At 44.0% G+C, this 13366-nt stretch overlaps 1 pseudogene; it reads right to left on the reverse strand.

Annotated features, from left to right (window-relative positions):
- The window catches only part of LOC100768503, a 33945-nt pseudogene extending 20900 nt beyond the window's left edge, over positions 1–13045 (reverse strand).
- Positions 13046–13366: the final 321 nt, after the last annotated feature.

A 13366-nucleotide genomic window follows, 5' to 3' on the forward strand; every position in this document is an offset into this window, starting at 1 on the left:
CCTGGATAGGGGAGTCGAGCTTGAATCAGAAATGATCTTTAATGTCTTTTCCATTAAATGGAAAGTGTGTGCTTGTCAAACTGCCATGTAAATATTTACATATTCGCCCATAGACCAGTGCTTCTATTTTCAGTGGGAGGTGGTCCCCGTCGAGACTCACACCTGGTCAGAGTCCTCATAATACATGACTAATGAATGCTTGGCCCTCAGTAGGACAGGCAGGATCACCCTCTCCAAGGCCAAGGGAATGGGGAACATTGCAGAAAGGCGAGTGGAAAAAAGTTGGGAAACCTAGAAAAGGGGGCCGTCTTCTGGAAGGATGTCTTTCAGACATGACAGGACGTGACCATTTGATTCACAGCAGCTGTGATGACCTGCATAAGACCTTCACAAACCCAGGTGCTTCAGTAATCAGTCATGAAGAGGGGAGCGGCTTACAAGGCCCCACTGCTTTCTGAGAATTTGCAGGCAGTTAAGGGTTGTCCGGGAGGAGGGGTTCACTAGCCATCCCTCCCACTTCCCACCTTAAGCAATTGGCTCTTTATGGTTATTGACAAAGAGGGAGATATTTTCAATGGTATAGCTACTGGTAAGTTGTCCATGTGCCTGTAAATAACTCCTCCTCCATGTTTATCCCCTCCCAAATGGCAGAAACAGAGAAGGAGAACTAGTTTGGAAGAGAAAACAGATCAGCAACTGGGAGGCAGACAAAAGAGGGTAATCAGGTACAAATATGATCAAAATATGTTGTATAGATGCATGAAAACATAATAATGAAACTCACCGTTTTGCATAATTAATAATGCTAATAAAAATCAGAACTCCCCGAACAGCCTTCTGGAGAAAATTAAGGCTTTGGAAAGGTGAGATGGCTAAATGGACAAAGAGCTCACTGCTAAGCTGATGACCAGTCCCTGGGACCCAGATGATGGAAGGGGCGTATCAAATCCCCTAATTTTTCCTCTGATGTCCACACATGTGTTGAGGCACATAGGCTTCTGCTTGCCAAAATAAATAAACATATTTTTTTCCATGACAGGGTTTCTGTGTACAGCTTTGGAGCCTGTCCTGGAACTTGCTCTGTAGACCAGGCTGGCCTCAAACTCATAGAGATCCGCCTGCCTCTGCCTCCTGAGTGCTGGGATTAAAGACATGTGCCATCACCATCTGGCAAAATAAACATAATTTTAAAACATTTTAAAAAGAAAATTAAGGTTTCTAAAGGCTTTCTACTATCCACCAGAATGGATGGGTACAGAGACAATATTTAAATATGCAAATGTGACTCCCATAATTTCTTTTTATTGTTTATCGGGGAAGAGTGAGTGAGAATGCAACCCCCCTCCCTCCATGTTCACAAATTGTGCTCTCCAGTTTACTACTTTTGAGCGGCACAGGGAGCAAGCACATCCCAACTGCAATGGACAAGTCTCGCTGAGAAAACTACCTTCATGATCATGGTGTCATCGCTGCAAGGTGGGCCACTCCTGTATTGTCATCTCATTGAAATGTCTGCATGCCCAGGTTTAATTTTTCACCCAAAGGATCAGTTCCAGGGTCCTTGATCAAGTTCCTTCCTCCTACTGCTCTTTAGTTGCTGTTAATATTCCTCTATATGGTCACCCCTCTTCTTTCCCTCATCACACTTCTGATACCCACTAAATGGTGATGACAGATTGGAACTTAGTAAGGTGTTTATAAGAAAAACAAACAAACAACAAACTTATCGACTAAGTTGCTGTTGAATTAAGTAAATATGTGTTTTGTTTCATCCAGGAAGAAATACTTGCATCACTTTAAAGACCTACACCAAATTATTTTTGAAGAATTGAAGGAGGGCTGGGAAGATTGCTCAATCAGTAAAGTGCTTACCATGAAAACAGGAGAACCCAAGTTCAGATCCCCAGCATGCCCATAAATGCCTGGCAGATGTGGCTGCCTGCCTGCCATCCTAATACTTAGGAGGTGGAGAGAGGGGGTGTGACTTGTAGTTTCAGCAAGTAGAATTCCTTTAAAGGATTAGTTGATTAAAAAAAAGAAAGTAAAGACAGTTTATCATAGCCCATGTAGGCCACAGACTTGCTATGTAACTAAAGAAGACAGTGAATTTCTTTCTTTTTGTCCAATTTGTTATTTAAATTAGAAGATTGTTTCAAGTGTGAATCCCAGTTCCCTCTTCCTCCCCTCCTCCCCTGCCTCCCACTAACACCCTACCTATCCCGTATCCTTTCTGCTCCCCAGGGAGGGTGAGGTCTTCCATAGGGGGTCTTCAGAGTCGAAGACAGTGAATTTCTGATCCTTTTGTCTCTACCTTTTCAAGTACAGGGTTAACGGATGCACACCACCATGCTTGGCTCTATTTATCTATGTATGTATGTATGCATTTATTTATTTTACATGTATACATTGTTGATCTAGTCCTATTGTCTGATAGTTTCTGCTGATTTCACCACATTTCTCCCCTAGAAATAGTGTATAAAATACTGTATTTCTTAATAAGCTTGCTTGGCATAAGACATAGCTTATGCAGGGCCTCTCTATCCCAAACTTCTCATCTTCTGATCCCCTGATCCTCTCTCTCAGAACCCTGTCACTGAAGAATGAGCTGCTGGGCCAGGTCTATACAACATATTTCGATCATATATTTCTAATTATCTTTCCGATTAATTTTTTTTTAAAGATTTTTATTTCTTAAGTATACAGTGTTCTGCCTGCACGCACTCCTGCACGCCAGAAGAGGGCACCAGATCTCTTGAGGGATGGTTGGGAGCCACCATGTGGTTGCAGGGAATTGAACTCAGGACTTCTGGAAGAACAGCCAGTGCTCTCAACCTCTGAGCCATCTCTCCAGCCCTCCTTCTAATTAATTTGTACTTTATACCATACATATTAAAGTGTATGTGTGTGTGTGTGTGTGTGTGTGTGTGTGTACGCTTGTGAGCACGGGTGCCCGTGGAGGCCAGAGGTGTCAGATCCACCAAAGGCAGTGCTGAGTGACCTGACAGATGCTGGGAACTACACTCTGGTCCTTTGGAAGAGCATTGCATACTCTTAACTACTAAGGCATCTCTCTAGCTCCCTGATTAATTTTTAAAATGATCTATCACTTTGCCCTGAGTACAGATTATATTATGAAGAGTTTGCCTCCTAAATTCATCACGATCTTTCAAAAAGTTTAAAAAGATTTTTTTTTATTCCTGCTCAGTATTTTTTATCTCTAGGAATGATGTAGGTTAAAGATAGTTACTGCTAACTTTTAAAAGTCACATTCATTTGTGTGAGAGCAGATGCGCATGCAGCTGGCACAGTGGCACACATATGGAACTCGGAGTACAACTCCTTCCACCGTCCAGAGAGCAAACTCTGATGGCCAGGCTTGGCAGCAAGCGCCCTTATCCACTGAGCCTTCTCACAAGCCCCAATTTTTATTTTAAATAGAATTTTGTGTTCCCAACAACTTAGGGCAACGCCACAGCCAAAGTGAGCACTCATTCTATGTCAAATTCCTTTTTTTTTTTTGAAGGGAATAAGGCTGATACCAGTGAGTGGAGTGTGCTCTAGATTTGCATGTCTTAGTATTAAGCTCCATATTTGAACAAAATGTTAAAACTTATTAAGTCTTAATCTCTAGGGATGGTGAGCCCCAGGGAGCACTTTTTAAATTTAAATTAGAAACAAGCGTGTTTTACATGTCAATCCCAGTTCCCTCTCCCTCCCCTCCTCTCCTTCCCCCCACCGACTCCCTATCCTGTCCCCTTTCTGCTCCGCATGGAGAGTGAGGCCTTCCATGGGGGATCTTCAAAGTCTGTCATATCATTTGGAGCAGAGCCTAGGCCCTTCCCCATGTGTTTAGGCTGAGAGAGTATCTCTCTATGTGGAATGAGCTCCCAAAGTCCATTCTTACACTAGGGATAAATACTGATCCACTACCAGAGGCCCCATAGATTTCCCAGGCCTCTAAACTGACATCCCTGTTCAGGGGAGTCTGGGTCTGTCCTATGCTGGTTTCCCAGCTATCAGTCTGAGGTCCATGAGCAATCCCTTGTTCAGGTCAGCTGTTTCTGTGGGTTTCTCCAGCCTGGTCTTGACCCCTTTGCTCATCACTCCCCCCTCTCTGCAACTGGATTCCAGGAGTTCAGCTCAGTGTTTATCTGTGGGTATCTGCATCTGCTTTCATCAGCTACTGGATGAAGACTCTAGGATGGCATATAAGGTCATCAATCTCATTATCAGAGAAGGGCATTTAAGGTAGCCTCTCCACTATTGCTTAGATTGTTAGTTGGGATCATCCTTGTAGATCTCTGAACATTTCCCTAGTGCCAGATTTCTCTTTAAACCTATAATGGCTCCCTCTATTATGGTATCTCTGTTCTTGTTCTCCTCTATTTTTCTCCTTCCTGCTCCCTCATGTCCCCCTCTCCCCTCCTCTTCTCCCTTTCTCTTTCTCCTAACTCCCTCTCCCCTCCCCCATGCTCCCAATTAGCTCAGGAGATCATGGTCCCTTCTCTGGGGGACCATGTATGTCTCTCTTAGGGTCCTCCCAGGGAGCAATTTTAAAAGCTTCCATAGATGGTCCTTAAAAATTATCTTCTAACTGTTCTTTTACATTTACATTATTACAGCACTAAAAGTCACATCTAGGGTCCTACAGGGATAGCTCAGTAGTAGAATTTAGACTCAGCTTGCAAGAGGCTCTGAGTTCCCTAGCACCCACCTCTCCCCTAATCTTTAACCATATCTAGAAAATACTCCTTGTTTCTAGAAGCTGATACCTCGATGTAGGGAAGCAGTTAATAGTGATAATTCACTGCTAACTACACCACCTAACCCAGCTCGGCCCCTGAGTTCGGACGACTGCATCATGCCAGTGTCAATCAACCACAGCTATTGGATGCAGACTAGTGCATCCTGATGAAACACAGGCAGATTGCTTCCCCTACGTCTTACACAGAGTGATTTTGTGACACTCCTTTTGGTTTCCCTACATTTTTCCAGTGTCTCCTGTGGTGCCAGGAAGGCAATGATATGAGTTTACTTCGCAGGGGAGAAGGATTGCTTGGTGGGTGGTTACTCTGCTCAAGATTAGCTAGAGTTCATCTCAGGTGAGCCATTTTCCTTCAAGTACAGAAGTGACCAGAGACAGCCTCACTAGGTCAGCCTGCCCTACCATAGTTGCCATCTCTAGAGACAGCAGAAATAATAAGCACTTTGCATTATTGAAGTACCCTTCAGGCGCATCAAAAACTTGAAGGACAATTTGCAAAGAAATTTTGCAATCTCTTTTCTTGCAAGTAGGCTCTTATGCTGAATGTCAGAGGTAGTGTTTTCTTTTAGTTATTTGAGGTTATGGGAAAGCAGTGAGCATGTCTTGAATGATGTAGTCTTTCTCACTAGGGGGTGTCCCCAAATTTTCTCCAACAGTAGAAACAAAAGTCTGTGACAAACCCTCAGGTTTCTAACAGCTACAGAACATGTTTCTAAAGATCTCATGGTGGATGCTGAAACAGACCCTTGTCTGTTCACTTCCATTGTATGAAAGCACAGCTAAACACAGCACTATAATTGCCTGTTAGGAGCCAGACTCTTCTGTTTAGTTCCCAAAGCCAGCAACCCGGATTATCTCAAGAGATGTTTTTTTACATTCCCTCCCCCAATTAAATCATCAAATTAATTTTAAAAAATCATTCCATATTTCAAAAACAAAGTCATGTTCTCTATACATAGAAGAGAGGGTAGATGTTCTTAAATTTCCAGGCTCTGGGATGTCAAAATGCCCAGGTGACTCAATGTCACATATTCATTTAGATATCTAGGTGATTGTTACAAAGTTTCAATGCACAGCCTATATATCCTGAAACCATGTTACCTTGAAAACACCTGAACCATACTAGGGTAAGACTTTTAAAAAAATAGACACATCAGGGTTTTGGAGAGATGTTAAGAACACCAGTTGCTCCTTCCACAGGACCACAGTCCAAATCCCAGTACCCTCATGGCAGATTACAACCATCTGTAACTCTAGCTTCTGGGAATTGGATCCTATCTTCTGGCCTCTCAGGCACAAGGAACACATTCGGTGCACAGATGTGCATGCAGACAAAACATCCAGATCCATAAACGGAACAAAACACCAACTAACAAACAAAATCAAAATCAAACCCACTGTCCTTATCTTTTACTAGGTAATTGCTAAAAATTTCCTCCTAGGGTCATTTGCTTTAAAACCCTAGAATTTATTTCCAGATTGAAGGGACCAACCCCATCCCCGCCAACACAAATGAGGCCATAAAGAAAATAAAAGGAGAAAAGAAAGATGGCAATGGCTGTAGGGGAGCTCCAAGGAGTCTGGTGTGGTGGAGGCAAAGTGGGGCTCAGAAGGGTGCCATGGTGGAGGAAAAGGAGCCTGCAGGGCCCACATAGCTCTGGAACAACTAAGAAAAAAGAATGGGAAAGTCTGATGGGAAGATGCTTTTAAAAAGTGCACACACAAAATAGGAAAGAAAGATGGCAGAAGATAGCTGAGCAGTAGGGAATGATGAATGCATATCCTTCAACACCGAATCTTAGCCAGCAGGCTGCAAGCACAAAGGTTGTGCCAGTTGAGCCATGGTCAGCTGTGTGGAGGCCTAGAGCTCCTGCAGAAACAGGTCATTACTAAATAGGGCTGGCCCTAGACCCACAAGTCAGTTCCCAGCATGGAGCCACCATGGTTGAGGCCTGTGCTGCTTGTCTTGCTGGGAGACGGAAGGCAGAGCCGCAACACTGCCCACAGGCTACAAGCACAGAGGTCCAGCCCAGTGAGGCCCAGGGCAGCAGTCACCAAGGGCAGGGAGGTGTGTGGCAGCCAGGTACTCACCCTGGACACCTTGCCTAACAGCAACATTACCCTAACTCTGGCTAACAGCAGGATGAGCTGTTAGCAATGGTCCTGAGCAATGGTCCATTATTTGTGGTGCTTCAGAAACCACAGGTCTTGAAACAGTCCAATGACTCTTTGAAGTGAATATTTACATGTAAAGATGTTTGATATATATATATGCTATGTGACACCCTGAAGTTTCCAATCTTGCCATCTTCCCATCTTGCCACTATGATGGACTAGTGAAGAATTTTCAATGGTGGGAAAATGGAAGAATGGGGTGGTGCATGCTTGATGGAGAGAGGCAGAACTAGAGACTTGAAGGCACTCACAGGTACGAGAGAAGGCTACAGTGGGTGGGTGAGACAGCATGCACCACGGACATCCACATGGTCTCTGGCATCAGCACAAGTTCTTGCTAAGTAGAACTGACAGGGTGGTGTGTAGCAGCCTGGAGCTTGTGAAGGCTCACCACCCCTCCCCCCACCCACTGCCCAGCCACATAATAGCCCTGATTATGAGCAACTTTGGTATCTGTAGTCTGCTGCCTCAGGCCATGTTGAAGCCCAAGATTCCTGTGGATGCCCACAGAAGGCCATTCAGATGTTGGAGGTCTGTGCCTGAGGTCATGCTGATGTCCCTGGTCTGTGCTGCTGCCCGAAGGCAAGCTGATGTCCATGGGACATGCTGATGCTGGGCGCCATGTTGATGTATGTGACTAGGCTACCATCTGAGGCAATGTTGATGTCCTTGGTCTGTACTGCCACCAGAGACCATGCTGAGATCTGTGACATGTGCTGATGCCAGAGACCATGTGGATGTCCGTGGTGCATGCTGTCTCCAGAAACCGTGTTGAAGTCCATGATCTGTGCTCCCGCTTACTGTAAAGGACAAGGAAGCTACTTTTGACATGGCATCGATGACTGTGGACTCACAGTTGAGAAAGAGGACTTCTGTGACAACCCCTACCCCCACCAATTCCCCCAAACAAAAAAGTAACAGCCTAGACAGAAATTATTCAAAGAGAACTCTTAAAAATTGTGTTGACATACAGCTCTCCACGATTGATGGCTTCTGGTGGATGTGTGGGTGGGATGGACTCAGTTTTCAGTAAGGACTGGCCACCAGGATTTGACTATGCTCCAGCGAGTTTCTTCTTCTTCTTCTTCTTCTTCTTCTTCTTCTTCTTCTTCTTCTTCTTCTTCTTCTTCTTCTTCTTCTTCTTCTTTTCCTTCTTCTTCTTCCTTCTTCCTCATCTTCCTCCTCCTCCTCCTTCTTCTTCCTTGGTTTTTCAAGACAGGGTTTCTCTGTGTAGCTTTGAAGCCTATCTTAGCACTAGCTCTGGAGACCAGGTTGGCCTCTAACTCACAGAGATCTGCCTGCCTCTGTCTCCTCTTCCTCCTCCTCCTCCTCTTCCTCCTCTTCTCCTCCTCCTCCTACTCCTTCTTCCTCCTCCTCCTTTTCTTTTGGTGTGTGTGTAGGGCAGGGGAAGCCACAAGGGTAGGGGAGCAGGCTGGGGAGGACGGTGAAGTGAGTGTGATTAGGGTTCATGATGTGAAATTCTCAAATAACCAATAAAAATATTATGTAAAATATAACCGAAAAACCTCTAATTTTAAAAATCTAGCCTGGTATGCATAGAGTTTTAGGCCATAGGAGGAGAATGAGATCTTACTTCAAATATACCAAAAAAGAAAGGCAAAAGGGAGGGAAGGAGGGAGGGAGGGAAGAAGGAGGTCTGAGGGTCTTTATTTTTTCTTTTATTGAAAATAGATTCTCTTCTCCTACAATATATCCTGGTTATAGTTTCCCCTCCCTCTACTCCTCCCAGTTCCCACCCACCTCCCCCTTCCTCCAGATCCACTCCCTTTCTGTCTCTTCTTAGAAAAGAATGGGCTTCCAAGAGACAACAACCAAACATGACAAAACAAAATATGTTAGGATGAAACAAAACTATTGTATCAAAGTTGGATATAGCAACACAGCAGCAGGAGAAGAGTCCCAAGAACAGGCACAAGAGTCAAAGACCCACTCATCCTCACAGTCGAGAGTGGTATAAAAATACTAAGCCAATAGTTATCATACATACACAAAGAATGTGGGGCAGCCCCGTGTAGGCCCTGTGCTTGCTGCTTCAGTCTCTGTGAGCTCATATGCACCTTGCTTAGTTGATTCAGAGGGCCATGCTCTCCTGGTGTCCTCCATCCCCTCTGGCTCTTACAATCTTTCTGCCTCTCCTTCCTCAGGATTTCCTGAGCTCTGAGGGGAGGAATTTGATGGAGACCTCCAATTTGGATTCACTTTCTATATAACATCAGGCTGTGGGTTTCTGAATCTGTCCCCATCTGCTACCAGGAAGCCTTTCTAATAATGACTGAATAAGACACTGACCTATGAGTATCGAAGAATATCATTAGGAATCACTTTATTGATTTTTTTAGAGCAGTATTTTTTTATTTTGTCCCAGGTCTCTGGGCTATCTAGTCTCTGATTCTTGTTAGATAGCAAGTGTCAGGCAAGGGTTCCCTCTCCTGGAGTGGGCCTTAAGTCAAACCAGACATTGGTTGGCTACAGTTCTGTACCATGATTGCCCTAATCATATTTTACAGTCATGACAGTCAAAGGTTTGGGGGCTGTGTTGGCATCCAGGCTTCTTTTTCAGTAGCCTACTGAGTACCTTCCTACAGCAAAGAGACTAGAATGTAGGGGTGAAGAAAGCTCCATGTAGGTATCAGCTCAACTTCTCCATGTTCAATGAGTTGTGTGGATGTTGTCCTTGGCAATGGGGCCCACTGTCAGTTTGCAGAGAGCAATCTTTTGTTAGCATCAGTCTGGGTTGTTTGGGAAATTCCCTGGGACCTTCTTGGCCAACAACTCAATTGAATGCAACCCAGTTCCTCCACTGGAAGCCTTGCCTGGGTACAGTCACGGTTTTCTGTTTGATTCTCAGTAGCTTTCTCGCAGGCCAGGATACTCACTTTCCTCAGGAAGCCAAAGCCATTCAGATGCCTTCCATCGTGTGACAAGTTAAGTCTGCCTAAACATTTGGTCTATGATATAGCTGTTAATGAGCATAGGAAACACAGTTTCCTTGCCCCATTTCCAAGAGGTTCCTTGCCCCATTTCCAAGAGGTTCCAATGAGTTTACTGGGAAGAGGGCCAAGTGTTCAACATTTACCAGTCTCACTTAGTGAGTCTAATGTGTGGTCTAGGATGAGAATCACTGGACTAATAGGCAGGAAGGAACACTAAAGGTCAGCATGCCTAAGATTTTGGCATTGATAAATGTTTAATGAAGAAGTACTGGCTGCAGGGTATTGAGCAGAAAGATGATGTGATCAAAACAATAGTTCATTTTCTCCCAATTTTAAAGTTATAAAAGCAACACAACTGTCTTGTGATAACAGGAACATGCCAGAGGAGAATTCCACTTACGGCTTAGCCCAGCCTCTCTTTCCTAGCATATTTTTCCTTCCTGAGGCAAGCTCTAGGGTTAATTCAACGTATTTTTTTTTGTCTTTTCCCCATTTACTTGCATTTGCAGGTATTCATGAAAATATACAAATTTGACGCCACAGACTGATTGCAATTACACACATTCATTAGAAATATAAAAACATGGAATTGTAAACAAGACATTAAAGAAAAGCCTATGAGAAGAAGAAAAAAGGTTAGAAGGTGAATAGAAGTTGACTGCAAATGTTGACAATTAAGCTGCCTGGTGGTGCGGTCCTGGAATTCGGTTGTTCTTGAAGGTGAAGCAGGAAGATTCCAAGATCAAGACAGGCCTAGACTACACAAGTCCTTAGTTCAATTGCTAATATTGAATAAAAAAAAACATGAAGAAGTAAAATCAGTTTTGCATAGACAAATAGACAAATATTTGTTATTTCATTTGTTCTGTTAAGGTTTATTTTTACTTTAAAAGTTATGTGTTTATGCATGTGACTGTGTGTGGGTTTGTGCGTGTGAATGCAGGTGTTTTTGGAGTCTAGAAGTTGGCATTGGGTCCTCAGGAGCAGTTGTGTCCTGAGCCACTGAGTCATCTATCTAGCTCCCATCATGTTGTTTTTGGAAAGAGGAGTAGAACTTTATTTCCATGTTTCCCAAATAAAACTGACTGGGTAGATGATTTGGGGGGATTAACCAAAGAGCAAATCCCATATCCACTTTTGATTCCTCTGACTGTACCTGCCTTCAGCTTTGGCTGAGACCACAGGAGCACCAGACTCAGGGACAGCAGCTGCAAATGCAGATGGACCAATAGAGAAGGTCTTGACCTTTTCATCAAGTGGGGAGAGGTACCGAGTCTGCACAAACAAAGGCATGGCATACTGGTGTCTCATATGATAGAATGTGCTACCAAGGCAGGCGTTGGGTAAGCAACTGTAGACAAACACTGTATTTGAGATTCCATGGGATTGTCCATTATGACATTCCTGTTCTGAAGCACTGAGAATATCCTGCTGAGGGACACACAGTCTGTGGCATCTGCTTGGGGACTGCATAATCCACCCAACAGAAACATTTCAGGTAATCACTGGATGTCATTTAGGACTTCCAGGACTTCATGACCTTGGGCTTCCAGGTCACCCTGTCCTTTAGAGGCATCATGGAAGTGTCTCAGGGGCTGCCACATGGGGGTTAAAGATGATGCAACTCTAATGAGGATGCTTGGTGAGAGAAGACTGCATATTCCTATGTTAATTAAGTTTCTCTGAATGTATGAGATGAGAATAATTTATGCTTTATGTTAGTACACATTAAATGCACTTCCTTTTATAACAGCATCAAATTTAGGAACAGGGGTGAAGATGGTAAAGTCCTCACACGCCTGACATCGTCTCCCTGATTACTGTCTTCTATTATCCTAGCATGTTTGCCACAGTTAGTAAAGCACACTTTATTCAGATTTCTACAGGGTTACCTAGTCTTCTTTTTATATTTCATGAGTCATATCGTATTGTGCCTAGTCATCATTTCTTCTAGGATGGCGTTTGGCTATGACAGGTTCACAGAGTTTCCTTGTTTTCAAGGACTGAGAAAAATTAGGGAAATATTTGAGAAGCATTTAGCATATCCCTCAACTGGGATTGTCTGCTGCTTCATGACTAGGTTGGGGTTATGGGTTTGGGGGAGGGAAATCTTGGAGACAGAAAACACCATTCTTATACGGTCTTGAGGTTATAAACTACCAACCTGTCTTCCGTGGCAATGTTGACTCTGGCATCCTGGTTAATGTCTGGTTTCTCTGATGCAACACTTTCCTTGCTTTTAGCCCGTTCAGCCCGTACTCACTGGATGACTATATGTAAGGACTCTACAGATTGGCCCTAGCTGTCTATTGGGGCAAGAACCAAGAGGTTTTCTTCTTGATATTTGTCATGTGCCCTCAAATTTGGAGCAGACTACTGGTGCCCGGATCTTCTCTCTGCTGGAAGATGAGCATGGGTGCAGAGCACTGCTCCTCTGTGGTGATTTTGATTTCTTCTTTATAAAAAGACACATTTATTCAGCATCAGGATAAGACTATTACTTCTAGCAATGAACAGCATGGGTGACAAAAGGTCTACATTACAACACTTTGTCAGAATGGCAGATGCTAAAATAACCTGTTATACAATTAGTCACAAATACCGTCTTGCAGTTCTTTTTGTCCATATTCATGGACACACTCTAAAATGTCTTCTTTGTAGTAAGTGGCTAGGCCCTGTCACCTGTGCATGACGAGGTCACAGATCATTTGTAACCTATAGCCTCCCTGTCACTTCTCTAGCTTTCATCTCCTGCCTGTGCTTTCTTTCCTGGCAGTAGTTAGAACCATCTGTCTCCGCCAGAGCTACTGCAGCTGCTAGAACCAGCACAGTCACCTTAGTTTTGTGGTTCTGCAAAATACTGTGCTTTATATCATAAGGACCGGAGCTCCTTTATTGGTTTCCTCCCCCCATTGGCCCAAAGTTTGAAGACTGAGTGTTGTAATATTATTATCATTGGAGCTTCCATCACCTCCCAGATTGCCTCCACTACCACCACCAAATTCTCCACCTCCTCCACTGTCATGGCTGCCACTTTTGTCATAGCCACTATCCTGCTTTCCCAAACCCTGTTTACCAACTCCATAGCCTCTGCTTCCTCCAGAACAACCAAGCTCCCCTCCCCCATAACCACCACCATCACCAAATCCATTACGGCAATCTTGACTGCTGCCATATATCTACTATCTCCATGGCTGCCACCAAAGCCACCATGACCACTGGGGTTTCCTCCTCAACCAAAAATGTCATTGCCACCAAAACCACCTCCAGGACCATCACCAAAGTTTCCGGGAACACTTGGACCTCTTTGGCTGGATGAAGCACTGGTCATCTCTTACTTCCTCAGGACTAGTTTCACTTCACAGTTGTGGCCATTCATAGTATGATATTTCTGAATGACAATCTTATCCAGAATCATGGTCATCAAAGGTGACAAAAGCAAAGCCCCTCTTTCCCCCAGTCTGTCAGTTGT

The sequence above is a fragment of the Cricetulus griseus genome, chromosome 3, assembly GCF_003668045.3.
Source record: "Cricetulus griseus strain 17A/GY chromosome 3, alternate assembly CriGri-PICRH-1.0, whole genome shotgun sequence".
Lineage (NCBI taxonomy): Eukaryota > Metazoa > Chordata > Mammalia > Rodentia > Cricetidae > Cricetulus > Cricetulus griseus.